Source organism: Balaenoptera physalus (genome assembly GCF_965194825.1).
Source record: "Balaenoptera physalus genome assembly, chromosome: 2".
In the NCBI taxonomy this organism is placed as follows: Eukaryota; Metazoa; Chordata; class Mammalia; order Artiodactyla; family Balaenopteridae; genus Balaenoptera; species Balaenoptera physalus.
The window spans coordinates 170,372,573-170,390,519 of record NC_138883.1 but is presented as its reverse complement, the minus strand read 5'-3'; positions in this window follow the sequence as shown (position 1 = coordinate 170,390,519).

The following is a 17,947-nucleotide window of genomic DNA, read 5'->3' as shown; positions in this document are numbered from 1 at the left end:
GAAAGAATAAACATCTCAAATAAACAACCTAACCTTACACCTAAAGCAATCAGAGAAAGATGAACAATAAAATCCCAAAGTTGGCAGAAGGAAAGAAATCATAATGATCAGATCAGAAATAAATGAAAAAGGAATGAAGAAAACAATAGCAAAGATCAATAAAACTAAAAGCTGATTCTTTGAGAAGATAAACAAAATTGGTAAAACATTAGCCAGACTCATCAAGATAAAAAAGAAGAAGACTCAAATCAACAGAATTAAAAATGAAAGAGGAGAAGTAACAACTGACACTGCAGAAATACAAAGGTTCATGAGTGATTACTACAAGCAACTCTATGCCAATAAAATGGACAACCTGGAAGAAATGGCCCAATTCTTAGAAAAGCACAACCTTCCGAGACTGAACCAGGAAGAAATAGAAAATATAAAGAGACCAATCACAAGCACTGAAATTGAGACTGTGATTAAAAATATTCCAACAAACAAAAGCCCAGGACCAGATGGATTTACAGCCGAATTCTATCAAACAGTTAGAGCAAAGCTAACACCTAATCTTCTTGAACTCTTCCAAAATATAACAGAGGTAGGAACACTCCCAAACTCATTCTACGAGGTCAGCATCACCCTGATACCAAAACCAGAAAAAGATGTCACAAAGAAAGAAAACTACAGGCCGATATCACTGATGAACATACATGCAAAAATCCTCAACAAAATACTAGCAAACAGAATCCAACAGCACATTAAAAGGATCATGCACCATGATCAAGTGGGATTTATCCCCGTAATGCATGGATACTTCAATATAGGCAAATCAGTCAATGTGATAAACCATATAACAAATAGAAGGAGAAAAACCATATGATCATCTCAATAGATGCAGAAAAAGCTTCTGACAAAATTCAACACCTATTTATGTTAAAAAACCCTCCAGAAAATAGGCATAGAGGGAACTTACCTCAACAAAATAAAGGCCATATAAAACAAACCCACAGCGAACATCGTTCTCAATGGTGAAAAACCGAAACCATTTCCTTCAAGACAGGAACAAGACAAAGTTATGCACTCTCACCACTATTATTAGCCACAGCAATCAGAGAAGAAAAAGAAATAAAAGGAATCCAAATTGGAAAATAAGAAATAAAGCTGTCACTGTTTGCAGATGATATGATACTATACATAGAGAATCCTAAAGATGCTACCAGAAAACTACTAGAGCTAATCAAAGAATTTGGTAAAGTAACAGGATACAATGATGAAAAATCTGAAAGAGAAATTAAGGAAACACTACCATTTACCATTGCAACAAAAAGAATAAAAAACCCAGAAATAAACCTATCTAAGGAGACAAAAGACCTGTATGCAGAAAACTATAAGACACTGATGAAAGAAATTAAAGATGATACAAACAGATGGAGAGATATACCATGTTCTTGGACTGGAAGAATCAACATTGTGAAAATGATTATACTACCCAAAGCAATCTACAGATTTAGTGCAATCCTTATCAAACTACCAATGGCATTTTTCACAGAACTAGAACAAAAAGTTTCACAATTTGTATGGAAACAAAATAGACCCCGAATAGCCAAAGCAATCTTGAGAAAGAAAAACGGAGCTGGAGGAATCAGGCTCCCAGACTTCAGACTATACTACAAAGCTACAATCAAGACAGTATGGTACTGGCACAAAAACAGAAATATAGATCAATGGACCAGGATAGTAAGCCCAGAGATAACCCCACGCACATATGGTTGCCTTATCTTCGACAAAGGAGGCAAGAATATACAATCGTGAAAAGACAGCCTCTTCAATAAGTGGTGCTGGGAAAACTGGACATCTACATGTAAAAGAATGAAATTAGAATACTCCCTAACACCATACACAAAAATAAACTCAAAATGGATTAAAGACCTAGATGTAAGGCCAGGCACTATAAAACTCTTAGAGGAAAACATAGGCAGAACACTCTATGACATAAATCACAGCAAGATCCTTTTTGACCCACCTCCTAGAGAAATGGAAGTAAAAACTAAAATAAACAAATGGGATCTAATGAAACTTAAAAGCTTTTGCACAGCAAAGGAAACAATAAACAAGACAAAAAGACATCCCTCCGAATGGGAGAAAATATTTGCAAATGAAGCAATTGACAAAGGATTAATATCCAAAATATACAAGCAGCTCATGTAGCTCAATATCAAAAAAAGAAAAACTCAATCCAAAAATGGTCAGAAGACCTCAATAGACATTTCTCCAAAGAAGATATACAGATTGCCAGCAAACACATGAAAGGATGCTCAACATCACTAATCATTAGAGAAATGCAAATCAAAACTACAATGAGGTATCACCTCACACTAGTCAGAATGGCCATCATCAAAAAATCTACAAACAATAAATGCTGGAGAGAGTGTGGAGAAAAAGGAACCCTCTTGCACTGTTGGTGGGAATGTAAATTGATACAGCCACTATGGAGAACAGTATGGAGGTTCCTCAAAAAACTAAAAATAGAACTACCATACAACCCAGCAATCCCACTGCTGGACATATACCCTGAGAAAACCATAATTCAAAAAGAGTCATGTACCACAATGTTCATTGCAGCTCTATTTACAATAGCCAAGATATGGAAGCAACCTAAGTGTCCATCGACAGATGAATGGATAAAGAAGATGTGGCACATATATACAATGGAATATTACTCAGCCATAAAAAGAAACAAAATTGAGTTTTTTGTAGTGAGGTGGGTGGACCTAGAGTCTGTCATACAGAGTGAAGTAAGTCAGAAAGAGAAAAACAAATACCATATGCTATAACATATATATGGACTCTAAAAAATAAATGGTTCTGATGAATCCAGGGGCAGGACAGGAATAAAGACGCAGATGTAGAGAATGGACTTGAGGACATGGGGAGGGGGAAGGGGAAACTGGGACAAAGTGAGAGAGTGGCATGGACATATATACACTACCAAACGTAAAATAGATAGCTAGTGGGAAGCAGCTGCATAGCACAGGGAGATCAGCTCGGTGCTTTGTGATCACCTAGAGGGGTGGGATAGGGAGGGTGGGAGGGAGATGCAAGAGGGAGGAATATGGAGATATATGTATATGTATAGCTGATTCACTTTGTTATAAAGCAGAAAGTAACACACCTTTGTAAAGCAATTATACTCCAATAATGATGTTTAAAAAAAAATTATTGAATTCTCTGTAGACATTTGTAATAGAATTGTCCCAAGGAAAATTTAGGTTAAAATGTACAAATAGTTGGATGTAACTACCTTGTCTTATGGAACTATGAAAAGCTGTTAACACATCTAATTTTTTTGATTTTGCATTTATACATACTCTTTAATAGATAACAGATAAGACTCATTAGATATCAAGAAAATGAAGTGTGATTTTCTATATTTCCAAGCAAACACATAAAGTATAGAGAGCTGTGTGAAATGAAAATAAAAGTATTGAAAAAGTGAAAAAAACAAAAACATAAAATCCCCCAGAATTTTGGGGACTTCCCTGGAAGTCCAGTGGTTAGGACTCCGCACTTCCACTGCAGGGGGCCCAGGTTCGATCCCTGGCTGGGGAACTAAGATCCCACAAACCTCGTGGCCAAAATAAAATAAAATAAAATAAAACAACAGGATTTTATTCTCTCACCATTCTGGAGGCCAGAAGTCTAAAATCAAGGTGTTGGCTGGGCCGCGCCCCCTTGGAAGGGAAGGGAAGGTAGGGAAGGGTCTTTCCAGCTGCTGCTGGCTCTTGGCATGTGGCTGCATCACTCCAGTCTGTGCCTCCTTCTGTGCATGGATTTCTGTTCTGTGTGTGTTCTCACCTCTTCTTACAAGGAGACCACTCATTGGATTTGGGCCCCTCCTGAACTGAGTATGATCTCATGTGCTATGGTCTGAATGTGTCCCCCTAAATTCATCTGTTAAAATCCTAACCCCTAAAGATAGTGGTATTTGGAGGTGGGGCTTTTGGAGGTGATTAGGTCATGAGGTAGAACCCTCAGGAGTGGGATTAGTGTTCTTATGAAAGAAGCGCCACAGAGCTCCCAAATCCCTTCTGCCAACAAGGTGCAGGTGGTGAACCAGGATGGCGGCCCCAGCAGGATGTGACGATGCTGGCGTCTTGATCTTGGACTTCCATCCCCCAGGACTGTGGGAAATCAATTTCTGTTGTTTATCGGCCACCCAGCCAGTGGTATTTCTTTACAGCAGCCTGAACAGGCGAAGACATCCCCTAAAAAATTACATCTGCAAAGACAGTTTACAAACAAGGTCACATTCTGAAATTCCAGGGAAAACCCACTACAATGAGTGGCCTCCTCAGCCAAATAACTAGGGAGCACAGAGGGTGCCGGAGGGACCGGCAGCGTGGTGTGCTCTGTTTACTCGATTTGAGAGGCAGTATGTTGAAGGCATAAGAAGGACTGAACCTATGAGATCATATCAATAGAACATTACTTGTGACACAAACAGTCCAATTGACTTTGTGGAAGAGAGAAGGGGGTGTGGAGAGGAGACGAGAAAGAGGTGACAGTGGCCACCTGCTCAAGTTGACAATGATTCCAAAGGCAATTGGGATGGCCTCCAGGATGCTTGGACCAGAAGACGATGGTGCTCACTCCTGTTTGCAAAATCAGTTAGAAGGCGGAGGGCAGCTGGAAGTGATGGTGGTACTTTCGGCTAGGCTGGGGGTGGCTGAAAAGAGAGACAGAATGAGCTAGAAAACATCAGGAAATGTTTGAAAAAAGATGAATTGTGAGGCCAAAACTCAGGAGGGGGAGGCCAAAGAGAAATCCACGTTGGAAAGATTGTGAAGAGCTTCTGTTACTCCCTGTAACGGACAAGGCGGGATTTCTAACAACCTGGTGTTGGCCCAACTAGAACCAAAGTATACTAAGGCTTCCTGTACACCTGAAACTAACGCAACATTGTACATCAACTATACTTCAATTAAAAAAAAAAGATTACAACTTGCTGAAGGCTTCAGATGATGATTTACGTTTGTTTAGCAATAAAGCATTTTTAAAATTGAAAACAAAAGCAAAAACAAAAACACAAAGTATACTAAACCCCACCCGCAGCCTAAAACGCACGGCTCAGCTTCCCACACACAGAAAGTGCAGGGGAGCGTCACGTCCCCGCGTGAGCCACCCCCTTCCCTCCGAGGGCCCCTCTCCGCACCCAGCTGGACGAGTTTCTGAGCCTTGTATGTTCCTCCTGCCTGCTATGAGCCCAGGCACCTCCTCAGTGACGACTCTGATTCAGGCCAGATACCTACCCAGGGCTCTGTCTGCCTGGAATTGAACATCAGTTGTATTGCTTTTTCCTTGGTTTTTTGGGCTCTTTAGTCCAAAAGATCCCTCCCCCTCTCCCAATTTTGGGCTATTATGAATAAAAGGCTATGGACATTCACATACAAGTCTGTGTGGTCATATGTTCTGTTTGATTTCCAGCAGAAGAGTGACATCTAATTTATTTTTTTAAATAGACTTTATCTTTTAGGGTAGTTTTAGGTTCATAGTAAAACTGAGCAGAAAATACCGAGTTTCCATAGACTTCCTGCCTCTGCCACACATAGCCTTCCCCACTAGAAGGGTACATGGGTCAAACCTTCAGAGACACCTGCTTACCACCCAGAGTCGATAGTTTACGCTAGGGTCTGCTCTTCGTGTTGTACGTCCTATGGGTTTTGACAAATGTCTAATGACATGTATCCGGCTTTAGAGTATCATACAGAATGGTTTCAATGTCCTAAAAATCCTCTATGTTCTGCCTATTCATGTCTCCTTTCCCCCTAATTCCTGGCAGCCACTGATTCTCTTACTGTCTCCATAGTTTTTCCATTTCCAGAATGCTGTGGGGTTAGAATCATACAGGAAGTCACCTTTTCAGATTGGCTTCTTTCACTTAATAACATGCCTTTAAGTTTCTTCCATGTTTTTTCATTACTAATTTCTTTTTAGTGCTTAATAATATTCCATTGTCTGGATGTATCACTGCATATTTATCCATTCATTTACTGAAGGACATCTTGGTTGCCTCCAAGTTTTAGCAGTTATGCGTAAAAATGCTACAAACATCCATGTGCAGGTATTTTGTGGGCATAAGTTTTCAACTCATTTGGGTAAATATGAAGGAGTAGCATTACTGGATCATATGGTAGGAGTCTGCTTATTTTTATAAGAAACTGCCAACCTGTCTTCCAAAGTGGCTGAACCATTTTGCATTCCCATCAGCAATGAATCAGAGTTCCCTTTGCTCCATATCCTCATCAGTGTTTGCTGTCGTCAGTGTTTTGGATTTTGGCCAATTCAATAAGTATGTAGTGGTATCTCAGTGTTGCTTTAATTTGTATTTCCCCAGTGACATCTGATGCACAGCACCTTTTCATATGCTTCTTTACCATCTACACATCATTTCTTGTGAAGTGCCTGTTCAGGTCTTTTGCCCATTTTTTAATGATTGAGATGTCCTTTTATTATTGTTAAGTTTTAAGAGTTTTTGTATATTTTTGGATGAGTCCTTTATCAGATATGTCTTTTGCAAATATATTCTCCCAGTCTGTAGTTTACTTTCTCATTCTCTTGACAGTGTGTTTCACAGATCAGAAGGTTTTAGATGAAGTTCAGCTTATCAAATATTTCTTTCATGGATTGTGCCTCTGGTGTTATATTTCAAAAGTCATAGCCACACCCAAGTCACCTAACTTTTCTCCTACATTTTCTTCTCAGAGTTCACAGATTTGTTTTACATTTAGATCTATCATCTACTTTGAGTTCATTTTTTCTGAAGGATATAGGGTCTAGTTTCACTTTTTTTGCAAGCAGAGGTCCAGGCACCCCAGCAGTATTTCTTGAAAACATTTTCTCATTATATTTCCTTTACTACTTTATCAAAGACCAGTTGACTATGTAAGTCTATTTCTGGGCTCTCTATTCTGTTTCATTGACTGCTTTGCCATTCTTTCTGCAATACCACACTGTCTTGGTTACTATAGCTTTGATAGAAGTCCTAAAGTCCGGTAGTGTCAGTTCTCTAGTTTTAAATACTGAACTCTTTCTAATATCAAACATTCCTGGGTCCTATTTTTTTTTCAAAAAAGTAGCAAATTATGTTAATGCTCTATGAGAAGTATCACCAAATAAATTTTAATGCTCTAACTTTTTAAATCATGTATCATTCTAGACCAATATTTCTCAGCCAGTTTTTCCTTCTTGCCTTCTTAAGGAGCCTTTTTAGACGTTTTTCCCCAATCACATTCCCAACCACCCCATAAAATTTTCATACCACAGGCATACTGTATATCTGTGTATGTATTGTGGGGCCCTTTGGAGGAGCACGTGCCATTGAATATCTAATTTTTTTGCTCCACCCCCAAGAACGTTTTTGCCCTTGTCGAGAGTCATGCACTAGATACTAAGACTGTTTCACGCTAGCTTTTGTGGAATATTTTTATGAGAGGACCTGTTTCCAGATTCTTTCCTTTGTAGTAATGACACTTGAAGCCTAGAATATTTAACAGTCCTATTTCCTGCAGAAGGTCAAGCTCAGGGAAGGACACCAGAAGTGGGAGGGAGCTTCAGGGTAAGACTTCATCCCCAGCTTCGCACAGCTCACAGCCTAGGAGACCAGACCTCTTCTGTGAATTCCCAAAAGCTGTGACAGTGGTGAAGGGGAAAACCTGGAGTCCCTTCCCTGCTCACCACCCTGAATTTTATCTGACTTCTGAGAACTTCGTATAACTGGGTACTCAGAGGCGGGGGCTCCATCCCAAGCTGAACAGAAAGCTCGTGGGAGAAGCTGACACAAGGCTGGCCCACTAGTCCTGCGCCCACCCCAGACCCAAAAGACAATGACCCTAAGAGGGCAGAGCAGACTACAGGGCTGGAATAAATGTGTGCTAAGCAATTGCTCTCAGGTAAACAGGGAGGTTGTTGACCCAAGACGTTGATCACAGCTGAACTGCTGATGGAGACAAGCTTGATCCTGCCTTCCCAGCCCTCCCAACCCACCTCCCCCCCTCCCACCTAGTCCATCGCTGGGGTTTGCCTGAAAATCTTACAACCAAGTGAAGCCTGTCGTTTCTACTAGCAAAGTAAAGCTTTTTACATCTTCGATGGTGAGGGCTCCAGTGGGGAGGGACCCATTTGGCTCCTGAGATCACTGTGGCTTCTTCTTCCCCCGTGGGCTCGGGAAACTACCATGACCAGAACCATGAAGAGTGACTTCCCCACTACTAAGACTCCACCCCCTTCCCAGGGGAGCTGGGAGTTATAACACTAACAAGTTTATACCGTAAAATTTAAAAAAAAATCATACTCATCCCGTAGCTATGAAACAATGTAAGAAAAAGGTGTGTAATGAAAGCCAACATCTACATGAACTGTAGCCCCAACAAAGACGAGATGCGACTTTATCTGCAATATCAACCAATAGAATGAGAGTCACATTTTGTATCTTGCTTCCCCATACTTTGCCTCATGACTAGATTTCAAAGTTCTAAAATGTAACTCTAATTTTTGTAATTCCCTATTAAAACTCCCCCCCAAAATGTCCCACCCTTCCCGCAGATATATGCCTCCCCCTTCTTCCTGCCCCACCATGCTGTTTTCAAGATTCTAAAATCAAATGAACCCACCCACATGCCCACAACGATGCAACTTTGTCCTTTTGCTACGGATTCCTTTCAGCCCCTCCCCTCATACAGAAGCATCACCCAATCATTTTAACTGAGTATTCCTGTGTACAAATTAATTGAGCATCTAGAAGAACAGGAGAGTCAGACTCCTAGAGGCTCTGTGCATTTCATTCATCAAGGGTTAATATCAAGGGTGAATGGAAAGGCTTCTGCTTCTTGGAAGAGGAACTGAGTGGAATTCCCACCATGGTGGACTTTCACTATTAGATATTAATGCTCTACAGACCCAGTGTGAATTGACTGATTTTATGATTTAGCAATTATAATGTGAACACTCAAAACTATATCCCAAGAGCTACTCTACTTAGCACACTTAGATGATGTAGTTGAGTTTTAATTGCAGTAAATTTGAAATAGGACAGTATATTTGTTAGATATAAAATTTCACTCAGGGCAAATTGCCCTTGTAATAGGGTCCTGCCTTCATTCAGAATAGCCCTCCTTTCTTTTCCAGCCTTCACTGACCCACTGTTAGAGAGGATCCCAATTAGACTGGAAAATCTACAGAAATGAGCCAAAGGGTCAGGGGAAATGAGGGAGAGGTGAGATCAAAAGGGAAGGAGAATAAAAGAGAGGGGGGACGGGAACACTTCCCATACTTCACCCAGAGGGGATCTTTTGCCAGACATTGAATTTCACTCCAAGTAGCTTTAGCAAATGTGGGTCCTTTTCACACGGTACCTCAAGGGATTTCATGTGGGACTTTGAAATACTTCACTAGTACAGAATTTCACAGCTTTGCTACAAACAGGAATCTGCTCGTTATGATGACCACTTTTACAGAAGCTCCAGGCCACAGACTGTCGGTGATCACAAGCAGAGAAAAGGAGTCAGCAGAACGGCAGGGGCCATTTGCTGCCCTGAAACCACACTCGCTGTCTGGACCACTCACAGGGTCCTAATTGTCTTGGTACAGTTGTATATTTTTTACATGTGCATTGCTTCTCTTCCCTAAATTAGAAGTTTCCTGAAGGCAGGGACTGGAATACCAGTCCTTCAGTCCATCTCCTTGGCTCAGTTACAGCCTACAGGACCTCTCCTTAACAGACTCACCTGTTTGGATGCTCCTGTGTTTAAATGTCAGAAAAAAAAAAAAACAAACCATGCAGATCTGAAAGTATTTGCCCCTTTTCTCCAAATCATTAACGACAGCCCTGGGAAAACACTCACCCAAAAGGACTCCAGTTTAGCTCAGAGATAGTGCCTCAGCCACCGACGCTACTGTCTTCTGTTTATTTCTACTTATTTCCAGGCTCGAATACCTGGGAGAGTTTCTCCTGACTTGATGTTGTGAATCTGTCAATGGCTGATTTAAAGCTTAAAAGGAGGCAGAATCCTGACAATTGTGCAGATGCAGATCTAGCTGGAGCCTCTCCTGAGGCTGGAGGTCACGTTCACTCAGAGCTGCAAGAGGCTTAGGCCAGTGCTAGAGGCAGATTAGCAAGACATACCTGAGAACAGGAAAAGCTATCGGAGTAGGTGTGTGTTTCCCCCCAAGTTTTAGAAGCAGGGATATTAAGAAGGCCCTCTGGACAAGTTACAAGGTTACAGGAAGAGGTGATTCTCTTCTCTTCCTTTAAATATGTCAACTAAAAATATATCTATATGTATATTGTTTGATAAAATACATGGGGAAAACGTTTTTTCTTCCCTTTGCAAAGGAAGGGTCAAAATAAACCTGGTAAAAGCCCTGGTGCTGCGGGTTTTATCTCTGATTCCGGCTGTGCTGATCACGTGGAAGGCCCTGGGGCCGGGGCAGCAGAGCCCCCCAGCCTGAGCCCTGTGTGGACTGGGAGAGGCCGGTGGGCAGGGCACCCTGGAGGCCAGGTCTCCTAACAGGCCTGCACCCGTTCCAGAAGCGTAGAGATGCAGATTGCCACTGTGCCTTTTTAACAGGCTTTCCAGAAATGAAAGTGGGGAAGGTGGGGTGTGCGGAGATCTATCCTCAGACATGGGAGCCGGGAGCAAGAAGTCAGTGGCGTTTCCAGTTTCCTTTGGGCAAAACAGGAGGAGCAGGAGGAAAGAACAGTAAGCTGGGCACCTGGGACCTGAGATAAAGTTTCACGTTTCTTGCAGGGATACGTGAGCCGTCCATCTCTCAAATGGGTCCCAGAACTTCATGTTAGAGAGGTCTTTGTGGGGTTCTGACCAGAGAAATATTTAGGGACAGCATGTATGCCCTGGGACACTTTCAATCACTCAAGGCAGGCAGTTACCTCTACTGTCCCTGCAAAACATCACCTCACTCAGGCGCACACCCAAGCACCGCTCAGCACCTGCAGAGATGCGCACGGAGGGCGGAGCCCCGCCAGCCAGCCCCGCCCACCTGGACCACAGGAGGCAGGGCCGGGGGACTCGCCGAATCACGGCATCAAAAACCACAAGCCATTTCTATCACAGAGCGGGGGAAAGATGTTAGGAGACCATATAGCAGGTTCCCCGGAAGTGTCTGTCGGTCGCACAGAAATGAAATTTGCCTCTGCCGGTGAAAAAGAATGTGTCTTAAGATGAGACGGTTTTAGAAACTCTGATAAAATCGTGTCGGGTGTTTTGCATTCGGTAGCCAAATGCTTCAGCACTGGTCGTTAATACATATTGAAATGACTCGAGGGACTTCCCTGGCGGTCCAGCGGTTGGGGCTCCGTGCCGCCACTGCAGGGGGCACGGGTTCGATTCCCAGTCGGGGAAATAAAATTCCGCACACCGCGCAGCGCAGCCAAAAAACAAAAAACACCCCCCCCAAACTCTAACCTTCCCCACCTCCCCCAGTAAATCTAAGCAAGACCAATGACTACTATTTTAATAAACATTTGCTAACAGCATATTCCAAGCTCACATCTCTGGTGTACCTTGAACTAATTAACAATTTAGCTTGAATCGAGAAAAAGTTCACTCTAGGCACTTTTATAGTGAAGACAAAGTACAAAGTTCTTTCACATGTCTTAACCTATTTTTAAAAAATGAATGTCCTGAAGGAAACGTAATACCAGGAATGATTTTATACAGGCAGAATTTAATTTTAAACTTCACATTTTATATCTTGAAAATGCTTAATGAATTGATTGAGATCACTGAAATATATAGGCACAGACATGGGCCACAAAAAAGGAACAATGAAAAGTTAGAATTTCTTGGTCTAGTTCCTCAGAGTCATTTATGGTGATTAAATGAGTTTTGATTAAATAGTGGTAACAGTAATATCAAGCATGTTAAAGAGAAAGGAGCTGAAGGATGTCTCCCTATATATTGTCCTGTATACCAAAATATGTGTTCCCTTATGATGTCAAAGGATGCTAAGAGTCCATTGACAGCTCCTGTGGTCAGTTGCAGAGATGGCCCCATTCTTCACCTGCCCTGTGTCCACACTCTGCCACGTAACTTTGTTTGCCCTTATACTTTACGTCTTTCCAGCCGAGGACATCCAGGGTCAGCTGGCAGCCAGCAAACCCCAAACATGTGAAGGAGCCCAAACAGGGCCTGCAGAGGCACCTATCTACATCCCAGACTTGTGAGCAATGAAAGCTCGTGGATGCATGTAGGTGAAGATCATGGCTGTTTGTTGGGTAGCACTTTTGCATCAATACTCAAGTAACCACCATCCCAAAATAACTGTCTCCTTTCTGCACATTCAATTATTTTGCCTCCATTCCCCACATTGCCCTCCTGATAAATTCCATCCGTTGATTAATCTACCCTCTGCTTCCCCAACTCCTACACCTGCATGGCTAAGTATTCCTGGAGGAAATTTGAAAGCCATTCCTACAGAAGCTACTAGAAACTGATGCCCCTAGCCACTGTCTCATACACTGAGCACCACTATTCCACGTCTCTGGTGAGGACCTTTCCCATCTCCTCAGGAGCTGCTTCAAACTGTCCCGTGTTCCTCAAGCTCCCAACTCCATCGCTGTATCCTTCATCCTAAGATAACTGCCTCATTTTCCTTATAAGCCCAGGTGAACCCTATAGAGATGCATGGGTTCCAGTTTTGGAGGGATGTCTTACTCAGTAAAACACCGTCTGCCTCCATAAGAAATTGTCAAGTAACTACAATCCTTCACTTGCATTTCTCGTCGAATGTAAAAAGGGAATCCAAATGTGTAACTTACTGCTGCACTTATTATAATTCTCTTCCCTCACTTCCTTAATTATTTACTTCCTCTCCAAAACAAACAAACAAACAAGCCAAACACTCCAGAAGTTTTCACCAACCCCCTAAAAGCTCTCTCATCCACGCTAGACAAAAAAAACCTCTTCCTCCGGTTCCTTCTGTCTATTTGTTCAAAATATACACTCTTAGGCCCAAAGCTAGACTTGCTGAATCTGAATTCCTTTGGAAGAGACCAGGAAATTTATGTAGTTAAATAGGACCTGGGCAATTCTGATAATCAAGCAAGTTTGAAAAACTGGGTCTTGAATGCTGCTTCTCAGTCTTGGTTGCATGTTGGGATCTCTTGGGAAGTTTAAAAAACTCCTGATGCCTGTGCCGCCCCTCACCCACGCCCCAGGTTCTGATTTAATTGAAATGGAACCAGTCCTGGACATCTGTACTTTTAAGAGCTCCCCAGGTGATTCTAACGTGCAGCCCTATGGTCCTGTGTAATACCGTACAGATATCGCCCCAGGTGTGCAGGGAGGAAAAGCTGCAGGCGTAACTCAGGGTATAGTTGGAAGAAACCAAAACACTCACATATGCAAATCTTTCCCCCACTACAGTCAGAACAAATACAACGAAGCCAATGTCCCTTTAAAAACAAGGAGCCAATGAAGATTATGAGTTTCCCACTTGCATCCAGAGTAATTCCCAGAACTGGGGATATGGGAGGGGGAAGGAAAAAGAAGAGAGGAAAGGGGAGGTGGGATAATATGATACATTATAAAAGGTTTCTTGACACAAAGGAGAGACCAGAACTTACTATCTCCTTAGCTAAAGCAAATACCTCGGAGTTGTACATTTTCTGACAAGGTGTACGTAGAGAATGTAGCTTCCTTTCCTTCCTTCTTTCTTTCTTTCTTCCTCCCTCCCTCCCTCCCTTCCTTCCATTTTTATTTCTTTCTTTTCTCTTTATTTTCTATAACAGATCTAATCTTCCACTTAAGCCTCCTTGTTGAAGGAGGGCGTGGACAGGGGAGCAGGAAGATCTATTTGGACCATCTGACAAACTCACAATGTCTCAAAACGCAAAGAATTTCCTGTAGTAGCTAATCTCTTTGCCAAGGTCAGTTTCAAGGTCCCGCTCTTGGCTTATGTGGTCCTCAGGATCGTGGGGGAGAAGATGGGGTGGCATCCACGTGTGCCCACTGGATCTTCGGTGCCCTTTGCTGAGACTGCCACCTCTGGTCTGGCCTCTGATCTGTAACCACTGAGGTGTGTGGCGCAGTGCCATCTGCCCATGGCAGAGTGACATTCTGGTCCCCATGAGTGGGGTCCACTGTCCCAACTCTCAGCCTCCAATCTCAGAGTCCCTCACACACTTTACAGCCTCTTCATTCTGACCCCAGCCTCCAACCATCCCATGATGCCTCAGTGGCTCAGCGTCCCTCGGTGGGCACACATCTGAGCCCTCTGCACGTCACATGCAGGCAGGGGAGCCAAGGTGCTGCCCCAGGCTCACTTTCTGACCTCCCCCCACTGCATATTGATTGCAATCGAATCTGGCCACGTATTTTGTGGAGCCCAGTGCAAAATGAACGTGAAGCCCCTTGTTCAAAATCTTATTAAGAATTTCAAGACAGTGACATAGAGCCTTCAACCAGGTGGCACCCTTCCGAGTCTTACAGGTAGAACATCCACGAAGCAAGCCCTGTTTGCAGTCACACTAGAAGATTCTACCTCTCACCCAGCAGACTTGTGACCAAATCTGATGGGGGGGAAAGAAATCAAAGGAATCAACCTGTGGAATTTCACAGATGATTAACTTCCAGATGTGAGAAAATAGTCTCTAAATTACTTAACTGTCTTATTTTTGAAGAATGTCTTTCAAAAATAGTCATTTCCATTCCATGTTCTTTAACCCTCCTGCTCTATCCATCCTCCAATTAAAGGGGAAGCCTTGAGCTAATCAAAATGCAAAACATCTGTGTTTCCCCTTTTTCCTCCCTCCCTCACTTTGATATTTGGAATAAAGTAAGTTCATCTTAGCACACCTTTACTTGATCATCCAGTTAATTATAAGGCTGTCAGAGATTTTCCTTTATGGAGAAGGCTGTTGAACTTCCCAAACTCAATCTGGGCATTACAAGCCCTCAAATTACAGAGCAAATGGTGGCTTAAGGAAAAACGAGAACAACGTTTTAACAATGACTTATACCAGCTTCTCAAGATTCATTTATTCCTCCTATTCATATGGAGAATATAACAAAAAAGGAGAGTAAAACTGCACAGTCCTGAGAAACTCTTGCCGCCTGCAGAGCAGATTTGAGTGTATATTTGTGTTGTTATAATTACCATGCTGCTAAGAGTGTTTTCCAATCAGAACATACAATTAAAAGAGAATTCACTTTATAGGACGAGGGAAATTAAGCCATTGGAACAGCGTCACTATTCTTTGTTTAATAATATCAGTAGTGCATTGTGGGGAGTATCCAGCAGTATCAGAGGAATATGAATGGTATAAATATGAACTAGACTGGAACAGTTTGGGGTTCCCTAGCCATCAAAAAGAGCTCATCGTAAAACAATGGATGGATCAGTGGGTGCTTCATGGTGGTACAAACTTTAATACAATCCAGATTTCCAAAGGTCAATATTAAAGACAATGAGATTGGATAAATTATTGTCAGAAGAAAAAACTGCTGACTTGGCATTTGGTCATCAAATTATAAGTCCAGACAGACTACTACCTGGTGATAGCCGTATGTGAAGACATATCTAGATGTTGCTACCATATTGCTTTGAGGCAAAACACCAAAGCAATGCATGAAAACAACAACAACAGCCAGCGTGTGTTGAGTTCTAAGAGTTTAATATATATTCACCCATTTAATCTTTTCAGCAACCCAATAAGGTAGGTACTATTATTACACCCATTTTACAGATGAGAAAATTGACATACAGAGAAGTTGACCACACAACCAGTAAGTCACAGAGCCAGAATTCCAAACGCCCATCTCAAAAGTTTGCACTCTTATCCATGTGCTATACTACTTCTCATAAGAAAGCAGAAGGCAAATCTAAGCACTATACCAATAGAGCATAAAATTTAGAAATCTAAAGTCATCTGGCTTAGTACCTTCATTAGTTTACTCAGAACGAATGGCATGGCCTTAATACACAAGTAATCATAGCCAAAGGACTTGTCATTTGAATTTGAATACAATCTGTTCTTCCCATCATGTTCTAATCATAAACACAATTAGTTTGCAAATGGTTATAACTCAGTTTTATAAACATGTTGCCTTTAAAAATAATTTGAACAACTGTATGATGATTTAAATAAACTAACAAAAATTAACAATTTATTGTAAGTTTTCATTAAGTCTTTTCACATGCAATTGCCAATGATTTGTTTCCTACAGCAGCTCACCAGCTTGCACATTGTCAACCAGATGCTAAAATGTGCAAGCAAACTCTTAACTTGCTCTCATTTTCCAAGTTAGGGGTGAATCAAATCGCCCTGAGAATTGGGGTCAGCTACCTTGCTAGGGATTTGAATCATGACAGAGAACTACCCGGTGCAAAGCAATTAAGTCTGACCAGTTATGATGGCCATTTAATGAGCCTCCTTGTGGCAGAAGGGCGTTCAGTCTACCTGTCTCAAATAGGTTGTGATATGCCATAAAGCTCAAGTAATAAATAATTTAAATGCTGAAATATTCCAGCAGAAAGGCTTTCTTGCTGACTGTGTAATACCTGGCTGCACTGTCATACACGGAGACAGTCAGTGGTTAAGAACCTGCCCACTGATTGGTCAACTAAGGGATGGGACATACAGCACCTCTTCGGATGGGGCAAAAGTTGAAACGCTGGTTAAGAGTTGAAAATATCCATGCTTGTACTTCACATCCATTTATCGGGCGCAATGGACAGGCCCTGTCTGCTGTGTCAGGCACTTAGAAGGCCTGACCCTGAGATTGAATTAATGGTGAGAAGGAGGATTGCCCTATAATTACACGAGAAATCACACACTACGCTATTTAGCCAGCAAAGCTGAGCGCTTTCTGTAGATGGTAAATTAACCCAGTGGGGATTGGGGGAATATTTCTGTGCAAAAGATTCCTTTATTCATGAGAATAATTGGATATTGAAAAGCCATCATGTATTGTATCTTGATTTGAAACTGTCAACTGATGTGTGAAGCCCCCTCCCTCCCTGCCCCCTCTCCTCAGCCCTGTGTGTCTTTGCTCAGCCAATTATGGAGTTGCCTCGCTGCAGTGATGCCCAGAGCCCCGGACCCACGATGGCTCCCAAATCACAGAGGCTGGGACACAAACCCTGCGGCTTGAGAAGTCTGTCCTGATCGGCCTTGTCCATACAGGTCATTCAAGTGACCCCAAGACCAAGAGGATATATATATATATATATATATATATATATATATATATATATATATATATATATACACACACACACACACACACATATATTTTTAAGGAGATGAAAGAACAGTCCACTGTTAAGGCAGACATGTGAGATTAGCCTCGAGGTAGCATCCTCTAGGAATTAAAGGCAAGGCTTATTTTTTAAAGCATTTTCTTTCCACAGCTACATTCCAAAGATATCATTTAGAGAGAAAAGACCAGACCAATGCACTGGAAGTTCACAAGTTATGAGGTAATTTCATTAGCACATAGAGAAAAAGGGAAAGTATGCACAAAATCCTGATTGGCATTTCTCTGTTTAAAAGGCATTATTTTCCAATACCTGAGCATGCCCAGAGGGGCTGTCTCGGAGCAGCTGTGAAACAGAACCTTTTTACTTCAGGGTTAGTGCAGGGAGCTCATTAGCACGGCTCTACCCCCAGCTAAACAGCCTTGTTTGCATATCGAAGCAATAGATAGTGAAGGTGTTAAAAAGGAAGAATTGCTCCCCTACTCCTGACTGACATGTCTATCTGGGCTCTTGTGTTTACAAGAGAATAACGAAGCTGCCCCAAAGCCCCTACTGGGCCTGATTATTATGCAGAGGCTTCTTAGATTATGTATAATTGATATCCTTTTTCCCTCCAGCTAACCAATGGCAGCTCTCAAGAGTAATGCTAATTCTCCTGCATCTTACCATCCAAGCAAACACTGGA